Genomic DNA, 11616 nt, shown 5'->3' on the forward strand with positions numbered 1-11616 from the left:
TATTTAGTTTCACTGTTGAACATGTTTGTAGAAAAGCATCAGATCTGCAGATAACCTAAAACCTGCAAATGGTTTTCTTCAAAAAGAACAAACATTAAATCAATGAATAAACATTTTCTCACCAACCTGTTGTTGTATCTCAAAGATATATAAATGATAAACCAGGAAGTCCTTCTATTTTAGTTTTGACCAAATTGTTACTATTTTATCATTTTCCACAGGACACAAAAATGTTAGATATAGATGACTAGCTCTATTTATGAATGAATATATATGTGTATATAAATGTGTTTACATTCAAATGCGAACCTTTTATGTTCATGTGAATAATGCAAAATTGTTAGGATGTTGAATATGTACAAACATGTATATAGTCATTCATACAGATACAGTAGGGTTGTTCGGTATACCGGTACTAAATTGGTACCGGGGTACTGATGCATTTAAAATGGTACGATACAGCGCTGGGATAAGACCGGTACTTTTTTTTTTTTACGTCGTCGCCTGACATCACCGCGTACCAATTAAAGCCGGGGCGAGCAGGTGAGCGTGGAGCAGCAAACAGAGCAGGAGTCTGGCGACAGAGAGTGATAAAGGAGAGAAAAAGAGAGAGAGACAGTGGCAGAGAGAGAATGGCAGCTGCTGCAACCATCACCACGCCGCAACTCATAGATAAACCAGGTGCACGAAGTAATACATGGATTTACTTTGGCTTGAAAACATTGAGCACTTGAAGGACAAGCACCCAGACCTGCACAAGGAGTTCAGAGAACGACAGGTAATAACTTATATACCCATGAAAAAAAGCCACATTCAGTGCTAAAAGCAAGAAACACCAGCTCCCTTCACTCTCCACAAAAGTAGCTCTGGAAAATATTTAAGCCTGTCTTTGTGTCTGTGGCGTTTGACCACGCCACGGGGTTCCCCTCACGACCGCCAGAGACAGACCAGTTCAACCATTGCGTGGTTACCAACATCTTTTTATTAAGGTCCAACTGAAAATACCAAACATGTAACTTAAATGGTCCAGCACTTTCTGCTGGACCTTTGGCTTAACCAAAGTCTCTCTTCCCAGTGTTCTTCTCCCGAGTGTGTCTCCTGAGCGTTTTTCGTGTTCTCCCGGAGTTCTCAGTGTTCCCCCGGAGGCAGCTCTGCTGCCTCCTTTTAACGTCTGAGGATCAATCAGCTAACAGCTCTCACCTGTGCTGATTGATCCTCAGTGGTGCAGGTGAAGGTGCTCTCTCCGCCCCTTCACCTCCACATACCCCCACCGTCAATTTCAGGCCCGGGAGCTATCCGGCCTGAACTACTCCCCCCCCTCCCATCCGGCCAGGGGAGGAACCCAGCCCACCGACTGAGGCGCTCCGGGGGTCGAGCAGGTGGGCGTCGCGGGACGCGGCCTCTCTCAGGCGGCCTGGAAGGTGGGCGCCGCCGCACGGGCACCTTGGACCCCGGAGCAGGTGGGCGCCGCCGCACGGGCACCTTGGACCCCTCAGCAGGTGGGCGCCGCCGCATGGGCACCTTGGGCCCCTCAGCAGGTGGGCGCCGCCGCACGGGCACCTTGCACCCCGGAGCAGGTGGGCGCTGCCGCACGGGCACCTTGGACCCCTCAGCAGGTGGGCGCCGCCGCACGGGCACCTTGGACCCCTCAGCAGGTGGGCGCCGCCGCACGGGCACCTTGGACCCCGGAGCACTGGCGCGTCGCCGTCCGGGAGACCCCGCCGACCTCGGCACCGGGACCGGAGGCGTCCGCTTCTCCGCTGACCTCGGCGCAGGAAGAGGAGCAGGACTCAGAGGTGTCGGCTTCCCCACCGACCTCGGCACCGGGACCGGAGGCGTCAGCTTCTCCGCTGACACGGGAACAGGAAGAGGAGTCGGCCCGGGAGGTGTCGGCTTCCCCGCCGACCTCAGCACCGGGACCGGAGGCGTCAGCTTCTCCGCTGACACGGGAACAGGAAGAGGAGTCGGCCCGGGAGGTGTCGGCTTCCCCGCCGACCTCGGCACCGGGACCGGAGGCGTCAGCTTCTCCGCTGACACGGGAACAGGAAGAGGAGTCGGCCCGGGAGGTGTCGGCTTCCCCGCCGACCTCGGCACCGGGACCGGAGGCGTCAGCTTCTCCGCTGAGACGGGAACAGGAAGAGGAGTCGGCCCGGGAGGTGTCGGCTTCCCCGCCGACCTCGGCACCGGGACCGGAGGCGTCAGCTTCTCCGCTGACACGGGAACAGGAAGAGGAGTCGGTCCGGGAGGTGTCGGCTTCACCGCCGACCGAGGCACCGGAACCGGAGGTCTCGGCTTCCCCGCCGACCTCAGCGCTGGAACCGGAGGCGTCAGCTTCCCCGCTGACCCTGGAGCCGGACCCATCGGCTTCACCGCCGATCGGGGACCAGCGCTCCCCGCCCTCTCCAGCTCGGTGCCGCAGGTGAGGCGCTCAAGCCTCATCCTCTCCGTCTGCCTCAGGAGCTCCTCCATCTGCCTCTGCGTCCGCCTCAGGATCTCCTCCGTTTCCTTCCCCAGCGATTGTACCCGGTCCATGTCTCTGGCTGTGTGAGGTCCCTGTTCAGGTGCCAGTGTGGCGTTTGACCACGCCACGGGGTTCCCCTCACGACCGCCAGAGACAGACCAGTTCAACCATTGCGTGGTTACCAACATCTTTTTATTAAGGTCCAACTGAAAATACCAAACATGTAACTTAAATGGTCCAGCACTTTCTGCTGGACCTTTGGCTTAACCAAAGTCTCTCTTCCCAGTGTTCTTCTCCCGAGTGTGTCTCCTGAGCGTTTTTCGTGTTCTCCCGGAGTTCTCAGTGTTCCCCCGGAGGCAGCTCTGCTGCCTCCTTTTAACGTCTGAGGATCAATCAGCTAACAGCTCTCACCTGTGCTGATTGATCCTCAGTGGTGCAGGTGAAGGTGCTCTCTCCGCCCCTTCACCTCCACAGTGTCATTTTATTTTAATCACTGATGCATAATGTTATCGTTCTAAGATTGTCTATTAAAATAAAGTCAATAATGACATTTTTTGTGTTCTCTTTTTATTTCGAAAAGTACAGAAAAGTATCGAAATAAATGTTGGTACCGGTACCGATACCAAAATGTTGGTACAGTGACAACACTAGTCCAGACTGGACAAACTAAACACCTTTTGAGTTTTAATGATAATTAAAGGCTACCATAGTTTCTTTTTCATGTTTGGAAGGCGAGGGTGAGGCGAGGGATGTTCAGCTGCAACATGCAAATTCTACACTAGATATCACAAAATTCTACACACTGTACCTTTAGTCTAGTACAGTCTACAGTCTTTAGTCTAGTACAGTAACATAGCAATATGCAAGTTTTCGGGAGCTCTTCTACTTTTTCCTTGTTCAGTCTTTTGGCAGGTGGCAACGAACATCATGGTGCATCCACTGACTTGGTGCACTGTTCCACCTTTTATTTTTATCTCCTGAACATGGAAAAGATGTTTGAAAAAAAGGAGAGGAGGAAGCCACGCTTTTTGCGAAGGCGTCTTTTCAAAGAGGAGACAATTGATTCCTCAAGTTCTGGCTCCCTTAAAAGAAAGGCATACAGCATGTTCTGAGGTCGCCACTTCTTACGCAACTCCTTGAAAATGGCTTTGTCAAGGTCTTTGATTATCTGTGGGTTAACAGTTAAGTCAATGTCTTTGACCTCCGCCCATATTCCCTCCAGCAGTTGATGACTTATGTTCATTATGTCGGCACCGGTCCTAGTCACCCTGGCATTATCATAGATTTTTGTGATGAGCTGGTCCACAAGAACACTGACATACATTTTATATCTTTCTGCTGCAAACATCTTTACATTCTCTGATGATATTGACTGATTCGATGAGTTCTTCCCCCCGCTGCTGACCAATGATGGTGTTGACTGATTTGATGAGTTCGTCCACCTACGGCTGACCAATGATGGTGTTGACTGATTCGATGAGTTCCTCCCCCCGCTGCTGACCAATGATGGTGTTGACTGATTCGATGACTTCCTCCCCCTGCTGCTGACCACTGATGATGTTGACTGATTCGATGACTTCCTCCCCCTGCTGCTGACCACTGATGATGTTGACTGATTCGATGACTTCCTCCCCCTGCTGCTGACCACTGATGATGTTGACTGATTCAATGACTTCCTCCCCCTGCTGCTGACCACTGATGATGTTGACTGATTCGATGACTTCCTTCCCCCGCTGCTGAACCCTGATGTTGACTGATTCGATGAGTTCTTCCTCTTGCTGCTGACCCCTGATAATGTTGACTGATTCTGTGTGTCCTCCTCAATGCTGCTGATCTCTGATGAAGTTGACTGCTTCGATCTTTTCTTTCCTTTGCTGTTGATCTCTGATGATATTGACTGCCTCTGTGTGTCCTCCTCAATGCTGCTGATCTCTGATGATGTTGACTGCTTCGATCTTTTCTTCCCTCTGCTGTTGATCTCTGATGATATTGACTGCCTCGGTGTGTCCTCCTCAATGCTGCTGATCTCTGATGATGTTGACTGCTTCGATCTTTTCTTCCCTCTGCTGTTGCTCTCTGATGAAGTTGACTGCTTCGATCTTTTCTTCCCTCTGCTGTTGCTCTCTGATGAAGTTGACTGCTTCGATCTTTTCTTCCCTTTGCTGTTGATTTCTGATGATATTGACTGCCTCGGTGTGTCCTCCTCAATGCTGCTGATCTCTGATGAAGTTGACTGCTTCGATCTTTTCTTCCCTTTGCTGTTGATTTCTGATGATATTGACTGCTTCGATCTTTTCTTCCCTTTGCTGTTGATTTCTGATGATATTGACTGCCTCTGTGTGTCCTCCTCAATGCTGCTGATCTCTGATGATGTTTCCATTGAGTCAATGGCATTTAAAGCCTCTGTCACCCTGTCTGTGTGGCTGTTAACCTGGTTATTCAGACACCAGCTTATCAAGGACAGGAAACAAAACACTCTGGTCTGTATGTCTGCATACATGCCCTTATGTGCCTTAGGAACAGCCAGTGGACTTGAACTGAGTTCTGCAATCTTTCCAGGTATGATGTGCACATAGATGAGATCAGAAAGCTGTTTTGTGAATGCAACAACCTTTTCAGATGTAGGCTTTTTCAGTGTTTCAGAAGCACAACTTTCATTTCCACCTCCCTGCTTCTCCTGCTTCAGAAGCACAGCATCAATACTAGCTATCAGAGAGGTTATTGCCAGCCTGCTTTTGAATTCAGTCTCCTTCTTAAATTTCTTTGCGACCTGTGTCAGTATTTGGAGCGTCCCTGCTGATGCAAAAGTCTTTATGAAAAGCCTATTGATTGTCCGCATTCCTTTATGGATTAAGGAGCTTGGCTCTTGAGATTCCCTCCCCTTTTTGCTTTCCTTAAGGATTGACTCAATAATTTCATCTAAAGCCTCATAAATCTCTCGAGAAATCGAAGCATTGAGCTTAAGACTGTCATTGAACTCATTAAAGAATGTAGTGATGTCAGTCAAACTATTGTGGATTGTTTCCTGGATAATCCTCTTTACACTTTCTATACTACTGGTTGGTGAACCCTCTGAGGAAATTCCCAAGTTGGAACTGATTTGTGACGAGTGGGAGCTTGAAGAGGTCCTAGCCATCTGAACAGAATGGTCTGTAGTGTTCTGCTCTTCTGAGGAAATGGAACGACTTTGCCTGTGAGATTGACTCTTGAACAAGCGTTTGATCTCTTTGTCTGCCTTTAACGTCTTGCAGGCATAACAGATCATCTCCTGGAGTTTATTGGGGTTAATGGTGCGGGATGGTATCCCAGAGCTCACACAGGTTGAGCTTGCAGACAAGGTGGAGTTGACAGTCTTCGTCACCTCCTCTACAACCAGGTCTGTGAGTTGATCCAAACTCTGAGAGCATTTTGTGTTGCCTTGTGAAAAAACGTTCATGATAGTGTTGCCCAGAATGGACTGAACCCTTTCCTGAGACACAGGTACGTGGGTACTGCAGAGTTTACGCTGAGTCTGCCTTTCACACATGCACAATGCAGCGGGAGTGTTGCTGATGTCATCACATGCTCCTTTGGCAGTGTGTGTGTGTGCACTCGTTGTAAGTGACGCTGCTTTGAGTCGAATTTGAATGTTGGGACTTACAGACACTTGGATGACACACACACTGCTTACTGGTATTGAGATAATGTATATTATGGTTTTACTCAATATCTGTGTCGCCCCCAGTTAGTCTGTTGGTGTATATATGGCTGGCATCGACAAAAATGTTTATATCAGTCAATAATCAGGATAATTATCATGATAATTATTATTTTTTGAGCTCATGAGTGCAGGTTGTGGTTTTAAACTTTTCTCATTGAACAAGAGAATGAGAAAATATTTGTCTTACCTTCTCGCTGATGAAAATTGTGTTACATGCGATCATTTTGATAGCTTTTAATGGCCGGGCTCTGGGAGGCAGGGGTGTTAAAGGGGCAGTGTGTTGAATTTAGTGACATCTAGTGGTGATGTTGAATGTTTCAGCTGAACACCCCTCACCTCACCCTCCCCTTCCAAACATGAAAGAGAACCTGTGGTAGCAAATTAGATGGATAGAAAGACTTTCCCAATCTCACACTGGGGAAATTTGGGCATTACAGCAGCAGAAGGGCATTAAGATAAAGAAAAATAAAGGTGTTTAGTTTGTCCAATCTGGGCTACTGTAAAAAAACATGGTGACCTCCGTAGAGAGGACCCACTCCCAATTTAAATATTATTTATTTAAATATAAAAAGCCCATTCTAGAGAAAGAAAAACAATTCATACAATTTAGACGAAACACACTAGTGAAAACATCACTAGGATTATTTTATAATTAAATTTCTGCCAAAATCTCACTGTGGTAGTGGGGGGTGGTCAGTGTCGGGTGCAAGAGGGAGAGAGTGGGCAGGTGGCTCAGGGATTGGTGCCAGGGAGAGAGTCTGATTGTGTACAGGTGTACTGCGTTTGCTAATGACTCTCTCCCCCCTCTTATCAGCAGTAGCGTGCTGGGACAAAGGGGGACACGCCACAAGAAGAGAGAAGCGACCGGGAGGACACAGAAAAACGAGTGATATATGCAGATGTACATGTGTGTGTGAAAAGAAATAAAAGAACTTAACTGAGCACTGTCTGGCATCATCCGTGACGAGGAACCCGCGGTGGCACTAGCGTTCTACACTCACCTAAATCTTACACACTGAACCTTTAAAGAGTACTTGCTTCTTGTGTTTGCTACACAGCAGTGGTGTGTGGTCAGAGGCGCTGCTTGTGAACAGGCAAGGCTGGCAACTACTTGAGGGGGCCCCTGAGCGCTGAAAAACTTTAGCAGTGTCTCATAAAGTGGTCAGGGACTAGAACAGAAATGATGTAGGTGTTTATTTGCAAATAGGGCGGGGAAGTGAGATCTGATCATTAGACGCATGTGGGGCCACATGTTAATACCCGGTGTGAATTCACGCACTCAGAGCTGTCCATATAAAAACTACATGTTAATACCAGGTGTGTACAGGGCCATTCTCAAAGTTTGTATTGAAAATGAAAGTTAAGAAAAATAGGAGTTATCCATCTGTAAGTGAAAAAAGAAAGAGAAAACAAGATGATGAGGAAAAAGGAAAGCAAGACAGTAGTAGGTCAAGCGGATAACAGTATAATTGAATGCTGTCATTAGCATTGACTCATGGGAGAGACACTTGAATTTAAGTCATTATGTTATTTATAATGTTGTAAATATTCTTATTGTGCCATGTGAACACTGGCTCTTCATGTCTTTGTTTTAAAATTGAATTATTTAAAGGTCCAGTGTGTAAGATTTAGGTGAAAGGGAACCATTGTATATAGAAATTGAATGTAGAATAATCCTCTTGATGTTTTCACTAGTTTGTTTCATATAAATTGTATGAATTGTAGTTTTCTTTACCCCAGAAAAGGCTTTTTATATTTAAATACTTTATATTTACATGGAGGGGACCCTCTCTACAGAGGCCACCATGTTTTTCACATTAGTCCAGATACAGTAAATATCCAGAAATAACCCAACATGAGTGTATCGTGTGATGTAATCCAGTCAAACTAAAGAAAATTCTTTAAAGATGTTAATACAATGGAGGTGAATGGAATTTCATTTGTTGCACCTTTACGAAGACATTGTTAACCAACTAAATCTGCAATGATATTTCCGACCACAAGGAGACCCCAGCCACACATTGTCTTATTAATTGGGTCAATTTGTGTTTTCTGCCCCGAGTGAGGAAGAACTAGTCTTTCTCATGTTCAGTAGTGCAGCCACCATGCAGTCTGTGGCTTTCCTTCACTGAACCACACACTCATGTGCCCAGTCATTAATAGAGCTTGTACTTTGCCAAGCCTTCCGGTCCTGGTACCTGGATAGGTTTATCACAGGACACCTGGATTCATGTTATAATTACCCATGAGGATGTGCTGCAGGGTGTGGTGCTGCAGGCTTACTGAGTCGTGTCCTGCTTCTTTGTCCTGGTTCATGTCCAGTAGTGTCAGATTAGACAGAGTGAAATACAGAGTGGTTCTGTAAAGCTTCAATATCCACTCCACTTACACTTCATTAGTTTACCAATACAATATATTGCAATTCAGTAATGCAAGTGTCATTTAATATGATTATAGTAAAAGGGTGGGAAACATGAATTTGTATTTAAGAGGAAATAATAAAGATGTGGTTAATATGTTTGAAGATGTCTAATAACATATCTATGTGTTTGTGCCCTATATAAAACCTTAATCCAGTTCATTAGCTCTACCACCACCTCTAAACAGATGATTTTAGTTGAAACTTTATATGTTTTTAAATGTTTGAGCAAAACATTGGAAAACACATCACAGTGTAATCCAATGTAGTCCAGTTCAACACCACTGCAAAAAAACCAGCAGCATCAAACATATAATTAAATGAATACCTCTCAATTACAGCTTTGTTATTACAGCACGTCAGTGGATGTTTAATAATGATTTTGTACATTTTTTGTCGATCCACCTTATTTACCAGATGACAATGACTGAAACTCAATACATTTCAAACAAAATATCTAATAGGTTGTAATCTATGGTTGTAGTGTAGCAGAAAGAGTAGTCCTATGGAGCTCTCCAGAAAGAATTATAATACCTCTATTTACCACTAGATGGGGCTCAATGCTTTGTCTTCCCACAGCTTCTCCTTTTATGGTTTAAAAATTACAGTAACTACAGACGCTTCCATAATCACAGTAACAGAAACTAAAGGAGGAAACTTAAGGCTCAGTGTGTAAGATTTAGGTGAAAGGGATCTATTAGCAGATATTAAATATATAAAATATTGAATATAAAATAATCCTAGTGATGTTTTCTCTACTGTGTTTCATCAAATTGTACAAATTGTTGTTTTCTTTACTCTAGAATAGGCCTTTATATTTAAATACTTTATATTTACATCAGGAGTGGGTCCTCGTCATGTTTTTTCTGTTTCAAGTAGGTCTATAAGGAGAGAAATTTAATTTGATTATATGTAGTCATTGTTACTGACGGCAACATTTTTCAATATCTTCTTTTGAAAGGCTCTTCACATTCAAGCATCATTAATGAGATAATAATAAGAGCCTGGTGGACTGTTCTGCCCGTGGAGTGTCCACATGATGTCATCCAGTGTGCCATGGCCAAGAATCATGTAGCAAGACAAATGTAGCAAACAACAAGAACAAAATATGCTTGGATGAAAATGTGTGTTTTTGCAAAGAATGAGATTAAACTGATGGTTTAACTCAATGAGTTTAAAAAAAGAAACGAGAAACACCATAGCAGTACTTGCTCAAAGAATAATTCAGTTTAAAATGCTGGATAATAAATAAACTGACAAGTTAAGGGTTAGAGTTAGTTCAAAGTTTAAAACTTGAAAATAGATCCCAAAAAATGACCAAAATCTTCAAGGCTCAGTTAAAGAAAGTTATGAAAGGAAGGATAACACGGATGATTGATCCTAAATACGCATCTTTTGTCTGAGTAGTAATCAAATATTTTTGTCTTTAGGCAGCTTAGGAGGATATTTTTACCTGCAAGTGTATTTTCCTTACTGTACTTTAACGTTTGCTAGGTAGAATTTGTAATGCAGAGCTCCTACTCCAACAGGGGGCAATTCATTTGGAACAGCTTGTACAAAAAAACATTCACAGACAAGACACAAGGGAGCTAAATAAAGGATAAGAATATATTAGACTGAATAAGAAATAACTAAGAAAGGTAATGACAGTAAAACATGTGGAATAAAGGTAGAGGGTTAACGTTATATGTAAAATATGGATATTAGAAGGGGTTAAAGATTTATAAGCAGGTAATACATATTGACATCCTGATAGCAACAAGGAAAACTTACAAGTAATAACATGTTCAGAAGACAATGGGCTTTCCAAAGGATTTGCTGGTATTTAGTACCTTAGGGCTTCACCTTACACTTATATTTTTTACAGTATTTTGATGATCAATTAATATGCCATTTACTTTTTTTTTAGTGAGTAACTGTTTTATCTACTAAATGCCACTAGATATCAGAAGACATTTATGTTTGACGAGTTAGAAACAGCAAATAAGGACAGGTTTGCTTAATAATAACATATCATTATTGATTTTAGTCTCTATCATGCCGATTTAATTTTCAGTCGATCAACTGATGCATTTTTTCTTTGTTTCTCTCTGTCGTTCTTTCCTTCTTTCTTTGTTTCTTTCTTTCTGTCTGTCTTTCATTCTTTCCTTCTGTCTTTCTTTCCATCTTTCTTTCTTTGATTCTTTTTGTCTTTCTTTCCTTCTGTCTTTCTTTCCATCTTTCTTTTTGTCTTTCTTTCCTTCTGTCTTTTATTCTTTCTGTCTTTCTTTCCTTCTGTCTATTATTCTTTCTGTCTTTCTTTCTTTCTTTCTGTCTTTTATTCTTTCTGTCTTTCTTTCCTTCTGTCTTTTATTCTTTCTGTCTTTCTTTTATTCTTTCTGTCTTTTATTCTTTCACTCTTTCTTTCCTTCTGTCTTTCTTTCTTTCTGTCTTTTATTCTTTCTGTCTTTCTTTCTGTCTTTCTTTCCTTCTGTCTTTTATTCTTTCTGTCTTTCTTTTATTCTTTCTGTCTTTTATTCTTTCACTCTTTCTTTCCTTCTGTCTTTCTTTCTTTCTGTCTTTTATTCTTTCTGTCTTTTATTCTTTCTGTCTTTCTTTCCTTCTGTCTTTTATTCTTTCTTTCTGTCTTTTATTCTTTCTGTCTTTCTTTCTTTCTGTCTTTTATTCTTTCTGTCTTTCTTTCCTTCTGTCTTTTATTCTTTCACTCTTTCTTTCCTTCTGTCTTTCTTTCTTTCTGTCTTTTATTCTTTCTGTCTTTTATTCTTTCTGTCTTTTATTCTTTCTGTCTTTCTTTCCTTCTGTCTTTTATTCTTTCTGTCTTTCTTTCTGTCTTTTATTCTTTCTGTCTTTCTTTCCTTCTGTCTTTTATTCTTTCTGTCTTTCTAATGAGCATGGTGACCGTCTTGATGTGACGTCACCAGGCAGCCGGTGCTTCGCAGTGGGCGTGGTTTGCTGACGCATTGCGGTTTCCTCCCCGGTGCGTAAACGGAGCGGAGAGGCACGGGCGCGCACGCGTGTGTACGCTGTTGATCCATG

The sequence above is a fragment of the Paralichthys olivaceus genome, chromosome 7 (genome assembly GCF_024713975.1).
Source record: "Paralichthys olivaceus isolate ysfri-2021 chromosome 7, ASM2471397v2, whole genome shotgun sequence".
NCBI classification, from domain to species: Eukaryota; Metazoa; Chordata; class Actinopteri; order Pleuronectiformes; family Paralichthyidae; genus Paralichthys; species Paralichthys olivaceus.